Below are 17,687 nucleotides of genomic sequence, written 5' to 3' on the forward strand. Positions count from 1 at the left end.
TGGAGGATAGCATGATTTGACGTTTGATGCCTGGTGTAGAAAACCGTAGCAGCAAAGGGCGTGCAATCAGCACGGAGGACCGTGCGCTGAAGATTGCTGCGCATGCAGCAGGTTAGCGTTGGGCGCTGAGCTCTGCGTTCGGCGCGGGGTTGTGATATAAAAGCACCCCTTGCCGTGCCATTTTGAAGAGCAATCACTTCTTCTCTTGCTTTGTTTTCTCTCAAAGGTCGAACACTCTTCCCTTGATCTTGTTCTTGCCTTTGTCCATGTAAGTATTTCATGTTTTTCTCATGAAATAATCTCTAGGATTGCATGTAGCTTTGATTTTTTTTGCACTTTGAAATGATGATTGCATGACATTAGGCTTCTTGAATCTTGTAGAAAATTGTTTGATAGCCACTTGAACTTAAACTGTTGGAACTTGTAGATTTGAATTTTTGAATTCTTAAAATTTTTCTTGAACTTGTATACCTGCTTCGGCATAAATATCCTAGGCGTTGTTGTAGAACTCGTATTCTTGCTTCGGCATGGATAGCCTAGGTGTTGGTGTAGAGCTTGTATTCCTGCTTCGGCATGGATAGCCTAGGCGTTGGTGTAGAACTTGTATTCCTGCTTCGGCATGGATAGCCTAGGCATTGGTGTAGAAGTCCCTTTCTGAGTCGGTACTGCCACTGTGGATTTTTTGAATTTTGACTTTTGAATTTTGTACGGTCTATTATAGGATAGCCCCCAGTTAGAATCTTGATATCTCGTATTTTGCATGATTTAGTATGCCTCGTCACACTCGGAGAAAGCTTGGCGAGGGTTCGGTGGTTCGAGCTTCCATGGATGATGAAGCAGCTTCCACAAATGTGCCGGAGGGGGGCATGGTTCCCCGAAGAGTACCCGCCTTCGTTGGCACTGGCTGGAGTCCCTCCGATCTAGTATTCCGATCGGAGTTTCATTTGTCTCAGCGGCCTCGCGCTGGTTTGGTGAGTCTTGTACTATGCTTTGTCTTTTGAACTTGTATAGGTTTTGAACTGATCGACTCATCCATAGGCTGATGGAGATCCGTTGCGCACTTTTTGGTCCCTGAAGGACCTTCATGATGTTTTTCCGGCAGTATGTGCTGACGAGGAGGCCATGGAGATCTGGTTGCAGACGGGCCTGGTCGATTTCTGGCGTGCCATGGGAGTTACCCGGAGGAGAACAGGGATCAAACCCCGGTTACAGGCTTTGCTGGAGCGGTGGTGGGATACCACCAACACTTTTCACATGTCATGGGGGGAGATCACTATCACCCCTCTTGAGTTTGCTATGATCACGTGTCTTCCCTTATCTGAGAGGAACGTGACTTTTGATTCTGAGTTGAAGTGGCACTCGCACGGTGTCAGGGGCTTGCTTGGCCCTGTTGTTGACTTGGCAGATGATGACACCCACGCTTCTGTGACGGTGGTCAAGGCTGCGATCCGCAGCGTGGACATTTCTGCGGAGCAGAGGGTTCGGCTCTTCCTCTTGGCTTTGGTGAGTAGAGTGATGGCCCCGAGCAGGAACAGTCGGGTGCACATCGGCTTCCTGACAACTTTGCAGGATTTGAGGGCTGTTTCGAGCCTCAACTGGGGTGGTCTGGCATACATCCACCTTTTGTATGAGATGAAGTGGGCCTCCCGGATTGCGCTGGAGAGCGAGCCCAGTATTCCTGCCTTGTGGAGTGTGTTGGAGGTATTCGAGACTCCTTGTATTTTGTATTTTGTACTTGTATGTTTGTATCTTGAACTTGATTGATGCTTTGTTTGCTTTTTGAAAGATTTGGATGTACGAGCACTTCCCGACTTTGGCGCTGGTTCGTAGTAGGGATGCGGCTTACCCGTATGCTGCCTCTTGGATAGGAGCGGTGCGCAGGAGGGTGCCTCTGGCGGCCTCCCGTGGAGCTTTGCGGGTTTTACCCGTTGATGAGGTAAACTCTTGTACTGTTTTGTCCTTTTGTATTTGTACTTGCATAGTTGCCTGAGTTGTCTGCTCTGTAGGTGGTTTGGCGTCCCTTTGCTGGTGCGCCTATACCTGTTTCGGCTACTCGTGCCCTCTTCTTGTCTGGGCGGCGGGTCTTGCTCCCGGGGGTGTATCGCCATATGTGGTACTTGGGGGAGCGAGTGTCCCTTCAGCACAGTGCGGGGGGTAGGCTTGTCCCTAAGGACCCACCGGAGTCCATGTTAGCGCCAGACGATGAGCTCGCCCAACTCTATTTGAATGCTAGGGGCGATGTTGTTTGTCTCCCTTGGGAGCGGTTTGTAGATAGGAGGGGCCATTATGAGGACCTTTGGAAGAGGCTTGCTCCACCTGTACGCTTCGTACCGCCGGTGAGCTTTTGGATTTTGTATCTTGTATTCTTGTATTCTTGTATAATTGAATCATTGTATGAATGCTTGTGGGAGGAGGAGGTCGACCCCGAGGACATTCCCTATGCTGATAGGGTCATCCGCTATGAGAACTCGGATGGGGAGCAGGTGGAGGTGACCGTCCCTATAGCTTCTCCTCCGCACCGGAGGTCGTATGATGCTGTACCTGAGCATTATGCAGCTGTGAGTACTACTGTATTTGTTTGAAACTGATTGTAATCTTGTATCTGGAAATTGATCTTGAATTTTTTATGCAGGCGCCTCGGGTGAGAGTGCGTCGCTGGATGCTTCTGATTGATTCTTTGAAGAGGCATTGTGCCAAGCTGACCCAGAAGCTTTCTGGCCGGGACAGACAGGTGCATTCATTGACTGGGAAATTTGTATTCTTGAATTTCGAACTTGGATGTCTGATTCTTGAATTTTGTACTTTTGTATAGGAGCGCCGTCAAGGTCGCACAGGTTCTGTTGACAGGGTGCCCCAGGTGGAGATTTTGAGAGGGCTGGAAGAGCCGAGCTTTGATCTGGGACAGGGGTCCGGTGCTGGTACTTATCAGAGGCATTTTGATGCTGATAGGGGAAATGTCCCCTTTGTATATGCCGATCCTACCAGGCATTCTTTTGGGGGTGCGAGCAGTTCAAGGCCTTTTGTACCTCCTCCCGGCTATTACTTCGAAGGAAGCGGCTCTCAGCCTTGGGGTGTAGATGCTTGGACTTACTGGCAGGAGATGGAGAGGATGCGTCAGGCCTAGATGTTTGGGGCATCGCACCAGTTCATGGCGATGCCGCTGCCTTATCAGTACCCTTCCCCTCAGCAGGGAGTTTATCATTCTCCCGGTACTCTTCGTATTTCGGAGCAGGAGCCTGGTACCCCTGGGGCAGAGCTGGATCGGGATCTGGAGCGTTACAGGAGCCGACACAGGGGCAAGGAGCCTGTGGTTGACATTACGGCTGGTGATGACTCGGACTGACCCTACATGGTAGCGAGTTCTAGCTTGCCTTGGTTGGATTTTTGTATAGATTGTATTTGTATGGGTTTGAAACTTGAATTTTGTATGGCTTTGAATTTTGCAAGGTTTGGAATTTTTGGATCTTGTATGGCTGAATATTGGTTTTTGTATGATTGAAAATTGTATTTTGTATGTGTTGTGTGTGCTTTTGAAATTTGTAGCTATATTTATGCATGCAAAATTGAAAAAATTTGCCCATTTTTTTGGGTGTACATACCCACTATAAGCCCCCACTTTGACTGAGGTTTATTGGTTAGGAAAAGCGCAAGTCAAAGTATATTCAACTTTTGCTAATGCATATGCAGACTCGACTTAGGACGTCGATCTAGGAGTAGAATGTTTGAATTTTGAAAAGATTGACTCGAAATCGGCCCGAGGCTCTGACTCAGACTGCTTGAAATTGCGCGGTTTGCGGCTTTGCAATCTTGAATAATTGAGGCTGTACTCTGCTGTCCGAAGCACTAAAGAGTGCGTACTTGGGATCATAAAGGGGACGGTGGCCTTGTCCTCTGTTGCAGGCACCTGCGCTTGGCGCGGGTCTAGGCGCCTAGCGCCGGTCTACTGTCATAAGTGCCTGGTTTTTGTATAAATAGGGAGCTTTTCGGACCATGTTTTGCATCAATCCGTCCCTGCTTTTCTTTGTATACCGCTTCCTCAAGAAAAGAAAGAAAATAGCCATGTCTTTTGAAAATGCCTTGAACCCTTGGCTTGGTTCATTAGGCAAGATGGAGAAAAGGGAGCTTGATGGCATGCATCTTGTGGTGCTCGCCTCCTTCCGGTTTGTAAAGCTTGATGTGCACTTCATTTTTGCTGCTTTGGAGGCTTGGGATCCGAATCATCATGTCTTCCGCTTTGGAAATAATGAGGTATGTCCCCTCCGTGAAGAGTTTAGTGCTGTACTGGGGTGGCCCATTATGCCGGAGCCATGCATGCCTAGTGTTGAAGAACACTTTTTCTTTGGCTTTGAAAGATATTTAGGCTTGAAGCCCCCACTTTTGAGTGTCATTGTATATGGTAGAGGGGTGGATTTGTCCCTCCTTGTCACTTATTTTGCTGGGCTTGTTGTCCCTAAGGCTTTCCGCTTGAGGGCCTTGAGTTTTTGTATCTTTGCTCGCTTCCTCTTTTCGAAACAGGGGTTTGGCAATGGTGATGCCTCCCTAATAGAGATTGTAGAGCAGTTTGCTAGTGATCGGGACCCAATGCCGCTCGTGATTGGCGAAACATTGTTGGGCCTTGATATGTTGAAGTCGGACCCCTCTTCTTTGCCGTCGGGAAGTCCGGTATTACTCCAAGTAAGGATCTGGAGCTTTCTTGTATATTGAATTTGTACTTGTGTTTTGAATGTTGAATTTTGAAGTGCTTTTTTGTATACTCCCCAAGGTCTGGCTTATGGAGAGGCTCATGCTGGTGGCACCACTGGAGAACATGGAAAGCTATAATAGAAAGGGGTTCACTGTGCGGCACATGGTGTATGGCCGGCTTTCATTGGATGAGTGGCGCTGCACACTCTCTGGTGTTGAATCTTGTATAAGGTGGGTAGTTCCTTGGTGGGGAATTGCTGCTATGAGACATGCCCTAGGTTCTACTTCTTTGAGGGTGCCAAGCCTCACAATGCTGGTCTTTTACTTGCCTACTAGAGTGATGAGACAGTATGGCTTGAAATAGGAAATCCCAGACTGTGTTGAAGAGAATCCGAAACCTGTTGCGCTGAATGCAAATCGACTTGAAGTTTGGAGGCGGTACTGGGTCGCCAAACCATTCTTGAGTGTTCAATACCCACCTGAGCCAGTTACTCTGCCTGCGGGTTATGTTGTATGGATGAGTGGCCTAAGCCAGAGGGACATTTCTTTCTCCGGACCAGCTACAGTGCGAGGTTCTAGAGCTAGACGCCCTGCATTAACTGACTATGAAGAAGGTGACGGGAGTGTGGCCCCATCCGGTGCTTGACCGATCTGAGTCCAAAGGAGGTTCGTCGTCCTCCCGTCTTGGAAGACTAGCAAGTTCCTTCCCTCGCCGCTTGGGCAAAGGGAAGATTGATGATTGATTGCGGGAAGAGCCAGGGGATAGTACTCAAGGTGACAAGACTCAAGAGCATAGTCGCCCGACCCTAGATCTTTGTAGGCTAATGTGTTTGAAGTTGTATTGGAAGGAATTATGTTTAAGAATGTGTTTAGAAAATGTGTTTAGGAAGTGTATGTAGTGGAAGTGAAAAGGCTTTGAACTTTGCTTCACTTGATTCCAACCTTGTTTTTGAATTAGCTTTGAAGGCCTTAGAGCCAAATAAATAGTTATTGTGTTAAATTCCGCTTGAACATGCTTTGCTTTGAATTGGCACATTTGGAATAAATACAACAACCATTGAGTTTTGAATTTGATTTTAGGGTGCCCTTAAATGAGGAAATTTTGATTTTTTTTTTGTATTTAAATGGCCGGACCTCGAAATGAGGTTGCCTACGTGTCCCGTTAAGGAATCAGGCCGGACGTAGTTCTAACCCTTACAGGAATTTTGAATTGGATTTTGAATTTGAACATTGAACTTAGATATAGAACTTCTTGAGTTGATCGTGTTAGGTTATGATACATATGACAATTCATAAATCATGCGGAAAAACCATAAAGCCAGGAAAACATATTATTTACACATAATCATTTAGCATAGTTTAGATGCATACTCTTTGTTGCGTGCCTTCCCTAGCTGCGCCCGAACCGAACAAGAACAAGTCTTTAGGACTCCAAGTGTCGTCCCTCCGTAGATAGTCCACAGCACGTCCGGATCCGCCTTAAGATTGACCAACTAGAATCGCCCTTAAGGTACTATTATTTTCGGCACTTTATAGGCAAATGTGTGACTGAATTTTTCTCTCAAAAACTCACTTTGAATACTTGAATAATCTATGTAAATATGTGACCCTAGGCACCTATTTATAGAGTTATGGAAAAGGATTTGGAATCCTATTAGGATACTAATTTATTTAATTATAACCCTACTAGGATTCTAATTAAATAATCATTATCTAATAGTTTTAGGATTTAATCATATTTGGAATCCCGATTGCTTCAGGATTCCCGCACAAGCATTTGCACGAGCACCGTACACCCGCGCAAGCCTTGCGGCCCACGCTAGGCGCACAGCGCTCGGCCCACTGCTGCTGTGCTCTCGCGCGCGCGCCCCAGGCCTTGGCTGGGCCTGGCCTTGCGCTGGGCCTGGTCGAGGCTTGGCATGCGATGGTGCGTGTTGGCTCGCTGGGCGATGGCCTGGCTTCGTGCTGGGCCTTCGTCTAGCGGGCCTCGTCCGATGCTAATTCGTACGATACGCTTCCGATTAAATTCCCGATTCCGGAATTCATTTCCGATACGAACAATATTTAATATTTCCGATTCCGGAATCAATTTCCGTTTCGAACAAATATTTAATATTTCCGTTTCCGGAATTATTTTCCGATTCCGATAATATTTCCGATTCTGACAATATTTCCGTTTCCGGCAATATTTCCGATTCCGGCAATATTTCCATTTCCGATAATATTTTCCGATACGTACCATGTTTCCGTTTCCGGCAACATCTACGACTTGGATGATATTTATATTTCCGATACGATCCATATTTCCGTTTCCGGCAATATCATCGTTTCCGGAGTATTCATTTCTTGCTTGTGACGATCTCAGCTCCCACTGAAACCAAGATCCGTCGATTCCGAATATCCATAGATGGAGTATTTAATGCCATTAAATACTTGATCCATTTACGTACTATTTGTGTGACCCTACGGGTTCAGTCAAGAGTAAGCTGTGGATTAATATCATTAATTCCACTTGAACTGAAGCGGCCTCTAGCTAGGCATTCAGCTCACTTGATCTCACTGAATTATTAACTTGTTAATTAATACTGAACCGCATTTATTAGACTTAACATTGAATGCATACTTGGACCAAGGGCATTATTTCCTTCAGTCTCCCACTTGTCCTTAGGGACAAGTGTGCATTTCCTAATTCCTTTGTCGCTCGATGCTTGCTCTTGAACATAAGGTAAGAGTTGTCATCCTTATTGTGTCCAGAGGTGTTCCTCGGTTTCAGAGTTCAACTGATCAAATAAACAGATAATCATAGCTTATGATTCATCCGAGCACGGCCATGCATTTCACAGTTTCTAGCTCTCCGAGTGGCCTTGTACAACTTTTAAGCATCTCATCCCGATTTATGGGAGGACAATCCCAATCTTGCGATCTTGAGGTTAGACTTCGTTTGATAGGTGATTACCTGAGCGTTGCCTTTATAGCCTCCTTTTACGGTGCGACGGTTGGTCAACGTCAAAGCAACCAGTTCTCAAACAAGTAATCTCAAATCACTCAGGTATTGAGGATTTAGTGTCTAATAATTTTAATGAAATTTACTTATGACAGATTTTCATCTCTTACAGTAAAGTTTCATATGTCTTGTCCGATACTAGTCTTCCCAAAGTAAGTATCTATGCAAATGATTATGACATTGCCATGTCCACATAGTTCAAGAAACAGAACTACTAGTCATCTTGCATTCTAGTCGTCTAACGTTTTCTATGCGTCCAATTTTATAAAAAACTCCGACTAGGGACCATTTTCAACCTTTGACATTCAAGTTCACTTGATAGACATTTCTTAGTCACAGGACTGGTCCTGACAGTCTATCTTGAATATATCGTCAAATTGAAGGGACTCATCATTTAATAAACCACAAATTAAATGGAAAAATGAATTCTTTTCATTTATTGTGAATGATTAACCAATAATGTTTTACAAAGATTTAAACTCTAAAACTTTAAAACATTAAACAGGGTCATCAAAGCCATTCTCCAATATGCTTGATTCCCATAGCTGCAGTGTGCAAGTTGTGCTTCGCCTGCGGCAGAGGTTTAGTCAATGGATCTGATATGTTATCATCAGTTCCAATTTTGCTTATCTCGACTTCTTTTCTTTCAACGAACTCTCGTAGAAGGTGAAATCTACGAAGTACATGCTTGACTCTCTGGTTGTGTCTAGGCTCCTTTGCCTGTGCAATAGCTCCGTTATTATCACAATACAGGGCTATTGGTCCTTTAATGGAGGGGACTACACCAAGTTCACCTATGAACTTCCTTAGCCATATAGCTTCCTTTGCTGCTTCATGTGCAGCAATGTACTCCGCTTAGCACTTTTCCAGCTTACTGCTCCTCCGTTGAGGCAGAAGACAAAACCCAGACTGTGATCTGAAATCATCTTTGTCGGTTTGGAAACTTGCGTCCGTATAGCCTTTAACAATTAATTCATCATCTCTACCATAGACCAGGAAGTCATCTTTGTGCCTTTTCAGGTACTTCAGAATATTCTTGGCAGCAGTCCAATGCGCCTCTCCTGGGTCTGACTGGTATCTGCTCGTAGCACTGAGTGCATACGCAACATCCGGGCGTGTACATATCATAGCATACATTATTGAACCAATCAATGATGCATATGGAATCCCATTCATTCGTCTACGCTCATCAAGTGTTTTTGGGCACTGAGTCTTGCTTAGAGTTATTCATGAGACATGGGTAGGTAGCCTCGCTTGGAGTCTGCCATCTTGAACCTATCAAGCACCTTATTGATATAAGTGCTTTGACTAAGTCCAATCATCCTTTTAGATCTATCTCTGTAAATCTTGATGCCCAATATGTACTGTGCTTCTCCTAGATCTTTCATCGAAAAACATTTCCCAAGCCAAATCTTGACAGAGTTCAACATAGGAATGTCATTTCCGATAAGTAATATGTCGTCGACATATAATACTAGGAAAGCAATTTTTTTTGCTCCCACTGACCTTCTTGTATACACAAGATTCGTCTGCGTTCTTGATGAAACCAAAGTCACTGACTGCTTCATCAAAACGTATATTCCAGCTCCTGGATGCCTGCTTCAATCCGTAGATTGATTTCTTTAGCTTGCATACCTTTTTAGCATTCTTTGGATCCTCAAAACCTTCAGGCTGTGTCATAAACACAGTTTCTGTTAAAACGCCGTTTAAGAAAGCAGTTTTGACATCCATCTGCCATATTTCGTAATCGTAATATGCAGCGATTGCTAACATTATCCGAATAGACTTTAGCATTGCAACTGGTGAAAAGGTTTCATCGTAATCCACACCGTGGACTTGCCTGTAACCTTTTGCAACCAATCTAGCTTTGAAAACTTCAAGTTTCCCATCCTTGTCCTTTTTCAGTTTGAAAACCCATTTGCTTCCAATGGCTTGGTAGCCATCTGGCAAATCGACCAAATCCCATACTTGGTTTTCAGACATGGAGTCTAATTAAGATTTCATGGCTTCTTGCCATTGCTTGGAGCTAGGGCTCGTCATAGCTTGTTTGTAAGTCGCAGGTTCATCACTTTCAAGTAACAGAACGTCATAGCTCTCGTTCGTCAAAATACCTAAGTACCTTTCCGGTTGAGATCTATATCTTTGCGATCTACGCGGGGTAACATTTCTAGATTGACCATGATTCTCACCAGATTCTTCTAAAGATCTCTGAGTTTCATCCTGAATGTCATCTTTAGCATTCTCTAGAGTTTGTTGTTCGACTCGAATTTCTTCGAGGTCTACTTTTCTCCCACTTGTCATTTTGGAAATGTGATCTTTCTCCAAAAAGACACCATCTCGAGCAACAAACACCTTGTTCTCAGATGTATTGTAGAAGTAATACCCCTTTGTTTCCTTTGGATAGCCCACAAGGATACATTTGTCAGATTTTGGATGAAGTTTGTATGAAATTAATCGTTTGACGTATACTTCACATCCCCAAATCTTAAGAAAAGACACATTTGGAGGTTTTCCAAACCATAATTCGTATGGAGTCTTTTCAACAGCTTTAGACGGAGCTCTGTTTATAGTGAGTGCAGCTGTATTTAGTGCATGTCCCCAAAATTCTAATGGAAGTTTGGCCTGACCCATCATTGACCTGACCATGTCTAGCAAGGTTCTGTTCCTCCGTTCCGACACACCGTTCCATTGTGGTGTTCCAGGAGGAGTCAATTCTGATAGAATTCCACATTCTTTCAGATGGTCATCAAATTCATAGCTCCGATATTCACCGCCTCTATCAGACCGCAGTGCCTTAATCTTCTTGCCTAATTGATTCTCTACTTCACTCTGAAATTCCTTGAATTTGTCAAAGGATTCAGACTTATGCTTCATTAGGTAGACATAACCATATCTACTGAAGTCATCAGTGAAAGTGATAAAGTAGCTGAAACCACCTCTAGCATTTGTACTCATTGGTCCACATACATCTGTATGGATTAAACCCAATAGTTCATTTGCTCTTTCTCCAACTTTAGAGAAAGGTTGCTTTGTCATTTTGCCAAGTAAACATGATTCGCATTTACCATAATCCTCTAAGTCAAATGGTTCTAGAATTCCTTCCTTTTGAAGTCTTTCTAAGCGTTTCAAGTTTATATGGCCTAATCGACAATGCCACAGATAGGTGAGATCTGAATCATCCTTTTTGGCCTTTTTGGTATTTATGTTATATACTTGTTTGTCGTGATCTAATAAATAAAGTCCATTGACTAATCTAGCAGATCCATAAAACATCTCTTTAAAATAAAACGAACAACTATTGTCTTTTATTAAAAAGGAAAATCCCTTAGCATCTAAGCAAGAAACTGAAATGATGTTTTTAGTAAGACTTGGAACATGGAAACATTCTTCCAGTTCCAAAACTAGCCCGGAGGGCAACGACAAATAATAAGTTCCTACAGCTAATGCAGCAATCCGTGCTCCATTTCCCACTCGTAGGTCGACTTCACCCTTGCTTAACTTTCTACTTCTTCTTAGTCCCTGTGGATTGGAACATAAGTGTGAGCCACAACCTGTATCTAATACCCAAGAAGTTGAATTAGCAAGTATACAGTCTATAACGAAAATACCTGAAGATGGAACGACTGTTCCGTTCTTCTGATCTTCCTTTAGCTTCAAGCAATCTCTCTTCCAATGCCCCTTCTTCTTGCAGTAGAAGCATTCGGATTCAGAAGTGGGTTGACTGACCTTCCTCTTTACAGATTTGGCGCCAGTTTGCTTAGTTGGGCTGGCCTTGTTGCCACCTTTCTTAGCATTCCTCTTCTTTCCAGATTTCTTGAACTTGCCCCCACGCACTATAAGCACATCCTCCTTATCACTTTTGAGCGTCTTTTCAGCGGTCTTCAGCATACCGTGAAGCTCAGTGAGCGTTTTGTCCAGACTATTCATACTGTAGTTCAGTTTGAACTGATCATACCCTCTATGAAGAGAATGGAGGATGGTGTCTATAGCCATTTCCTGAGAAAATTGCTGATCCAGCCGACTCATATTCTCAATGAGTCCAATCATTTTGAGAACATGTGGACTTACGGGCTCGCCTTTCTTAAGCTTGGTCTCAAGAATTTGCATATGAGTCTCGAATCTTTCGACTCGAGCCAGATCTTGGAACATGTTCTTCAACTCACTGATGATTGTGAAAGCATCTGAGTTGATGAACGTTTTCTGCAGATCCGCACTCATGGTGGCGAGCATTAGACATTTCACATCCTTGTTGGCATCAATCCAACGATTGAGGGCTGCCTGAGTGAACCCGTCGCCTGCGGCTTCGGGCATCGCCTCTTCTAGGACATACTCCTTTTCTTCCTTCATAAGAACTATTTGCAAGTTCCTTTGCCAATCAAGGAAGTTTTTCCCGTTCAACTTCTCCTTTTCGAGAATTGATCGAATGTTGAATGAATTGTTGTTTGCCATATTAAAAACTACAATTGAAAAGAATAAACAAATAAATAACCATTCACAGTTTCTCTTAATAAACTTAAATTCTAGCATACATGCATAATTCAATGTTTATTAAGCATTTTATTCAAGTTATGTGTTCCGGCAGGTGTGAATAAAATGATTCCAAGATCCTAAAATCATTGAAGAACTAAGCACAGTTTGTCGACTTAATCCTAAAACATCTTAGGTAAGCAAAAGCCTTTTGCTAATAGTCTAGAAACTATTCTTGGTTGATAGGTACGTCTAAGAACTTTTTAGGTAAACCTATCGATTTTGCCAAAGGACTCCTTACTTATATCGTTGAGTTTCACCAAAACTAACATGTACTCACAATTATTTGTGTACCTTGCCCCTTTAGGACCAATAAGTAACACCTCGCTGAGCGAAAACTATTACTAGATTGATGTAAAGGATATCCAAGCAAGTGTATATTTTGGCATGGCACCTTTTAACTCAATTTTTTTTAGTTTGGAACTTAAGGCTCTTACTATGTTGGTTAGATTTTAAGTGAACTAAAATCCTTAATCATGCAACATAATCAAGCTTTTGATCTCATGCATTTTAAGACATATTTAAAAGCAATAAATAACTTAAAACATGCATAAGATAAATGTGATCTAGTATGGCCCGACTTCATCTTGAAGCTTTAACTTCAAAGTCCGTCTTGAAAATCTCCGTGGGAGGCATCATTTTCTTCAAATAGGATAAGCTATAATTAAAACTAATTACAACTATTTGATGGTACGCAGACCATATTTGAATTGAAAAACAACTTTGGTACTTTAGACCAATTACATTCAAATTAATGGTACGCAGACCATATTTTCTATCCTATTTGGGCCATACTAGTCACTTCATAACCTGCAAAACAGTACATATACAATATATACCATTCACCCATTCATTATCATGAATGGCCCACATAGCTGGTTAGTAAAACACATTATGCATCACGTAAACATTTGCAGCAATTAATCAAGGGCACCAATAATCTACCAATTATTCAGTCCTTATTAATTCTAATCAAGTTGTTTTAACCTTAAGGATTTGTAGACCTAATCAAGAGTTTATGACTAAAAGGGCTCCCACTTAAACCAATAAATTCATATGCTTTACTAATTTTAAACATAAAAATGTATTTCTAGTCTAATCGGAAACATACAAATTTAATTAAAATTTAAAGCTCATATAAATTTATAATTGAATCCAAAAAGTTTAATTTAATTTCAGTCGTATTTAAATTAATTCATGATTTTAATTTTAGTAAAATAATTAGAATAAATAAAATTTATTATAATTACAATATTCAAAATTAAAATCCAAGAAAATAATTTAAATTATTAATTTTAAAATTAATTAAAATTACGTAAACTGAAAATTTCAAATTAAAATTTTAAAACGATCTAATCGCAACGCAAACACCCTACGCAACGTACGCCCATGGGCCACACGCACACACCCATCGCTGGCCATGTGCGCGCAGCTCATGCGCTGCGTCGCATCGCTGCTGCTGCTATCCTTCGTAAGGCACCACGCGAGCTGGTGCTCGCTGCGCGCACGCCAGCACTCGATGCACGCGAGCCATCGCTCGCTGCGTTCGCTCGCCAGCGCTCGCTTTATGCGAGCCAGCGCTCGCTGCGCGAGGCATCGACGCTGGGCGTAGCACTCGTGGCACGCGAGCTTGCGCTCGCTGCGCGCGAGGCTCCGCGTGCTTGCGCGAGGCAGTGCGCGTTGTGGCGCAGCTCGCTTGCTGCCCACACGCGACTGCTGTGCCTTGCCTTCGCCCTCGCCCATTCGTCCATTGTTCATAGCCCACGACACAAGGCAGGGCTGCTGCCTTATGCTCGTGCACCATGGCCTTGCTCATTGCATTCGTGCCGCATGGGCGACGAGCTCCCTTGCTCGTCGTCACATGCCCGCACTATACAACACCCCTTAAGGGTAACACGTAGCGTCCATTGCTTTGTGCGTGCAAGTTATATGAGCGAATCGCATAAAATTTAAAAAATTTATATTTAAAATTAATGACAAATTAATAAATAATATTAATTTCATAATTTTAGGGCGAAAAATCGAAAATTTATTATTCAATTGATTTCTGATTAACATAGATTCAAGTCTAGGTCATAAAAATTTAAAATTTAACATAAATTTACAATTTTTATGGTGGTTTTTAATCATAGGTATCTAATTAAATTATAATTAATTATGAAAATCAAATTAATTCTAAATTATTCTAATTTTCAACATATTAATCATAATTACAAATTGGATTGCATAATTAACAAGGTTAGGCATTCAAACTTGTTAAACATATACAGTAGGTCAATAAAAAATTCAAGATTTATCAACAAGAATCGCAAATATTTAATTTAACATCTTAAATTTACGAAATTTTGCATTCGAAAAACTAAAACCTCCGAAAAGTCATAGTTAGGCTTCGAATTTGAGAATTCTGGGTTCGGCAGAAAAAGACTATTTTTGTCAAAATTTTAGAATGCCTTTTACATGCGGAATTGACACAAAAATCACTCGATTTGGATGAGTAACGAAGAAACTGCCGAAAAATTGCGTACGTATAATTAAATAAACGCAATTTGCAATTAATTAACAATTACGAAAATTAATCACCCCTTTTAATTCTTGCAAATTTGTAATATTTAACCATGTTCATGCAATTTTAGATTATGAAAATAATAAGAGGCTCGTGATACCACTGTTAGGTTATGATACATATGACAATTCATAAATCATGCGGAAAAACCATAAAGCCAGGAAAACATATTATTTACACATAATCATTTAGCATAGTTTAGATGCATACTCTTTGTTGCGTGCCTTCCCTAGCTGCGCCCGAACCGAACAAGAACAAGTCTTTAGGACTCCAAGTGTCGTCCCTCCGTAGATAATCCACAGCACGTCCGGATCCGCCTTAAGATTGACCAACTAGAATCGCCCTTAAGGTACTATTATTTTCGGCACTTTATAGGCAAATGTGTGACTGAATTTTTCTCTCAAAAACTCACTTTGAATACTTGAATAATCTATGTAAATATGTGACCCTAGGCACCTATTTATAGAGTTATGGAAAAGTATTTGGAATCCTATTAGGATACTAATTTATTTAATTATAACCCTACTAGGATTCTAATTAAATAATCATTATCTAATAGTTTTAGGATTTAATCATATTTCGAATCCCGATTGCTTCAGGATTCCCGCACAAGCATTTGCACGAGCACCGTACACCCGCGCAAGCCTTGCGGCCCACGCTAGGCGCACAGCGCTCGGCCCACTGCTGCTGTGCTCTCGCGCGCGCGCCCTTGGCCTTGGCTGGGCCAGGCCTTGCGCTGGGCCTGGTCGAGGCTTGGCATGCGATGGTGCGTGTTGGCTCGCTGGGCGATGGCCTGGCTTCGTGCTGGGCCTTCGTCTAGCGGGCCTCGTCCGATGCTAATTCGTACGATACGCTTCCGATTAAATTCCCGATTCCGGAATTCATTTCCGATACGAACAATATTTAATATTTCCGATTCCGGAATCAATTTCCGTTTCGAACAAATATTTAATATTTCCGTTTCCGGAATTATTTTCCGATTCCGATAATATTTCCGATTCTGACAATATTTCCGTTTCCGGCAATATTTCCGATTCCGGCAATATTTCCATTTCCGATAATATTTTCCGATACGTACCATGTTTCCGTTTCCGGCAACATCTACGACTTGGATGATATTTATATTTCCGATACGATCCATATTTCCGTTTCCGGCAATATCATCGTTTCCGGAGTATTCATTTCTTGCCTGTGACGATCTCAGCTCCCACTGAAACCAAGATCCGTCGATTCCGAATATCCATAGATGGAGTATTTAATGCCATTAAATACTTGATCCGTTTACGTACTATTTGTGTGACCCTACGGGTTCAGTCAAGAGTAAGCTGTGGATTAATATCATTAATTCCACTTGAACTGAAGCGGCCTCTAGCTAGGCATTCAGCTCACTTGATCTCACTGAATTATTAACTTGTTAATTAATACTGAACCGCATTTATTAGACTTAACATTGAATGCATACTTGGACCAAGGGCATTATTTCCTTCAGATCGAGGTTTGTCAGAGATCGGAATTCTGTTCCGTCGACATCTGTTAATTCAACTGCTCCTCCGGAGAGGATTTTCTTGACAATGTATGGTCCTGCCCAGTTGGGTTTAAATTTTCCCCTTGGGTCCATGGCGCTTTTGCGAAGGGCTTTCAGGACAAGCTCGCCTTCCTTAATGTTTCGGGTTCTGACCCTCTTGTTGAAATGTTTGGCCACTCGGTGCTGATAGATTTATACGTGGTGAGCGGCCTGAACCCGATGCTCATCGAGCATGATTAGCTCATCATACCTTGCTTGTACCCATGCAGCTTCTGGGATTTTGCTTGAGGACTATTCTTTGAGAAGGTATCTTCAGCTCGATAGGTTGTACTGCCTCCATTCCATAGACTAATGGGAATGGGGTTGCGCCAGTTGAAGTGCGAATTGAAGTTCGATACCCCCACAATGCGAATCTTTGTAATTGGTTGTCATTTTCATGATGATGGTTTTGACATTTTTGTTGGCTGCTTCGACTGCCCCATTAGTTTGCGGGCGATAAGGCGAAGAACGATGATGTTGGATCTTGTACTCGGTGAATAGGTCTTCACACTCTCCTTGAAAATGGGTTCCGTGGTCGCTAATGAACTCGTGAGGAACTCCGTATCTGTATATGATGTTTTCTTGTATGAACTGGGCCACTTGCTTGGAACCCAACACTTTGAATGACCTGGCTTCGACCCATTTGGTGAAATAGTCGATGCCATCAACCAGTATGAACTCATGACCCTCGGTGCCTGTTGGAGTGACTTTGCCCATGACGTCGATACCCCAAGTTGAGAATGGCCATGGTGATGACTGAGAATATAACAATGATGGGGGAATGTGCTTTAGATTCGCACACTTTTGGCAGGTAGGACATTTCTTGACAAAGAAGTAGCAAGCCTGTCCAGGGTAGTCCAGTAATATCGGGCCCTGATGATCTTGAGGGCCAACATCTTCCCATTCACGTGGGTGCCACAGACTCCGACATGTACGGTGTCCATGACTCTTTGAGCTTCGTGCTTGTCAACACATCGAAGATTGAGGCCGTTAGGGGTCCTCTTGTATAGAATGTCGCCTTCTATGACGAATTTGGCTGATTGTAGTCGTAAAGCCCTCTGGTTCTTGCTTGAAAAGTGTGGAGGATATTCAGAATGTTGTAGATACCTTTGAATGTCTGTGAACCAGGGCTCGTCTCTGTCTGGCTCGATGTCGTCAATAGCATGGACATATGCTGCTTCTTGACGTGTTTCAATTGTAAGTGGCATTTTAGCCTTGCCATTTGGAATGTTGACCATTGAGGCCAGCTTTGCCAGTGCATCGGAAAATTTATTCTCCTCTCTCGTGAAGTATGTATAGCGTAGCTCTTCTACCTGCTCAGACAGCTTCTCAAGATAGGACTGGTA

This window comes from Spinacia oleracea, chromosome 4, assembly GCF_020520425.1.
Source record: "Spinacia oleracea cultivar Varoflay chromosome 4, BTI_SOV_V1, whole genome shotgun sequence".
NCBI classification, from domain to species: domain Eukaryota; kingdom Viridiplantae; phylum Streptophyta; class Magnoliopsida; order Caryophyllales; family Amaranthaceae; genus Spinacia; species Spinacia oleracea.